Here is a 2947-nt window from a genome sequence, read left to right as displayed (position 1 = left end):
TTCTCTTTTCTCCTAGAAGTACTACTGATGTCTTCTTCAATTCTCTTTTGATAATTTATTCTTGTTAAATTACTTGCCTTTGTCTTCCTTCTTTTCTTTGAAAAACCTTTAAATGTTTTATTTTTATTGTATGGTTGTTTTGCTCGCATGTATACCCTATGTGGCCTGCTGCCTTCAGAGGCCAGAAGAGGGTGTCTGATCACCTGCAACTGGAATTACAGACAACTGTGAGGCCCCCATGTTGGTACTGGGAACCCAATCAGGGACCTCTAGAAACAGTCCACTGAGCCACCTCTTCAGCTCCTCTTTTGAAACTTTTGGTAACGGTGTGTGTGTGTGTGTGTGTGTGTGTGTGTGTGTGTGTGTGTGTGTATGTGTATGTATGTACGTACATATTTTTCTAAGAACCATTTGTTATTCTGTGGCTTCTCTATTTTTTAATTGTTCTTTGGTTCATGGATTTTGGATGTAGTATTTCCTCAAATATTTCCTAGGAAAATACTTTTAAGTTATATTTTGTCACTGTACTATCTCTGATTCTCCTCTGTCCATTTTAATAAATTTGCTTATAAAATTTGTTTGTTTTTTAAACAATATTGTCCATTTGTTTAATTTTCTCTTGTTATTCATACTAGACAATTTTTTAAATTACTTTTGAAACTTTTGGGGACTTTCATACATGGTTACAAGGTGTTTTCGTTGTATCCTTTCCTCTTCCCCTTCCAACTGCTCCTGTAACTCTTAAATTCAAGTCTTCTTCTTGCTCTATAATCATAAGGGTCCAGTTATTGTTGCTGTATGGACTTGGGTTCAGGGATGACCATTTGGACGTAAGTAACTGATTAGGGAGCTGGTCTCTGGAGAAAGCTACCTTCCACTCCTTCAGCAGCCATGGACTTCTAGCTCTTCCACTAGAAGAGCCTTGTGAGCCCTTTCCCAGCCATGCTAGAATGTTGACTGGTGTGGTCTCTTCAGGTCTTATACAGACAACCATAGCTATAGATCTTTAAGTCTCTATCATGGCTCAATGACACTCTGTCATTGCAACCCTTTGACTCTTATACTTTTCTGCTCCCTCACTCAGAATGTTTCCTGATCCTTGGGTGTAGGGGTTGTGCTAAAGATGGCCCATTTGGGTCCACATGGCCATTTGTTCATAGCACTTTGGCAAGTTGGGGTTCACCATAATAAGCTCTTACACCTCAAAAAGGAAGTTCTTTGATGGAGGGCAAGGACTTCATTTATTTGTAGATATAAGGATACATATCTATAAGGCTATATCAATTTAGCAAAATGGTGTTAGTTGGGTCTCTTCTAGAGTCTATGAATTTGCCAGCACCATCTGTTGGCTAAGTTGACAGTACTGAGCATGAAAGTTCCCTTCTATTTGGTGAGCTTTAAGTATAATCCGACTACAGTTGGTTACCCCCAAGATATTAATGCCTTGTCCTACCATTAGGCACATCTTGCCAGGCTGGTAGTTACTGTGATTTGTAGGATTTATAGCATGGTAAGATTACTGATAACTTTTCCCCCTGACAGCTTACTTAGAATCTTCTGTCCTGACAAGCACTAGCCATCAGTATGAACTTTCAGATTGGTACAAGCTTGATATCTCCAAGTTCTATGAATAAATGTGTGGTGTCATCTATACTGGAAGTTTTGATGACATATCTAGGAGACCTTGGTTGTCAGTCTATATTATGAGTGCAGAAATGCCAGCAGCTAGCTCTTTAGATGTACGAGTGAGGTTTCCTGATTTAACGATCCTTGCCACTGTTTTACAATTAAGTGTCAACCCCCTATTTTGAAGTAGGAAGGGTTAATCTGCAGAATCTCACAGCTGTACTGCCTTTTCTAATTCTTTAGTAGATAGGCTACAGTCTATTCCATTTTTTTCAGAAGAGGTATTCTCAAGGTCTTTTTGTGATGATTCTGTTTGGAGATACATTTTCAGTTGCTTTTAGTGTTTCTCCGTGGAGAGGAAAGGGAGTTGATTGCTCTTCAGGCCCTTCGGTGAATCATTGCTTTTAGGTATACTTGGTCCTTTCTCATTCCTTACCCAAGCTCCTACAGCTGGGTTTGGAGCCTTAGGGAAGTTGTTCTGTGAAGAAATATTTAGCTCTGTTTTGTTCCCTTATAAAACTACTGGGTTGAAGTTTTTCTCTGTTTCTTTCAGTTGGGGACATTTTCTGTTATCTATTTTTGAGAAAATCATTAACATTAGTAGTCTGATGATGGCCCCTATTCCTTATATCATATGTGTTTATCTGACTACAGTCATCATTCTATTTTCTGGGTGATGCTGGGAGAGAGGGGATATGAATGAGTCACAAGAGTAAGCCAGCATGAAACGGAAGTGGCAAAGACTAAAGAAAATCCCCTAACTGCTCTTATTACCCAACGCTGTGGTAATTTTAGGATAGCCTGAAGACCTGGATAGGAAAAATCATCTCTCTTGTTAAAACCGCTCTGACTCAATGCCTTTCTTCCTGAGGTTGCACCTACATCATCACGAATCTTCTGCCTCCTCCCACCATCTACCCACTACCAGGCACACTTGGAGACCAATGATTTTCATCTGATTGGACTATTTGCTCAAGAATATTTTCCCCTGTGACAGCATAGGGGACAGGGAAGCATAGGCATTCTCAGACAGAATCCAAGCCTCACATACGATGGGTGTAAAGCAGGCTTCTGATCACTGTTTCAATGGACATTAATGCATCAACGAGAAAAATATGAATTTCCTTGCAGCAATAAAAGGCTGAAGTGGCGATTTTTCACTTATGAAACAGAAGGCCAATGGGCATAATAGACAGAGCATGGGAAGCCAGGGAATGAGGGATAGCCTTTCATAAGCTTAGGTGCTTTTCCTTTATCCAAAACATTAAGTAATGGACACAGCTTTTAATAAAGAGCCAACAGAACAAAGCCGTTGTTTACA

Source organism: Rattus norvegicus, chromosome 1 (assembly GCF_021556685.1).
Source record: "Rattus norvegicus strain SHRSP/BbbUtx chromosome 1, alternate assembly SHRSP_T2T, whole genome shotgun sequence".
NCBI lineage: Eukaryota > Metazoa > Chordata > Mammalia > Rodentia > Muridae > Rattus > Rattus norvegicus.
This window is presented reverse-complemented; position numbering follows the sequence as displayed.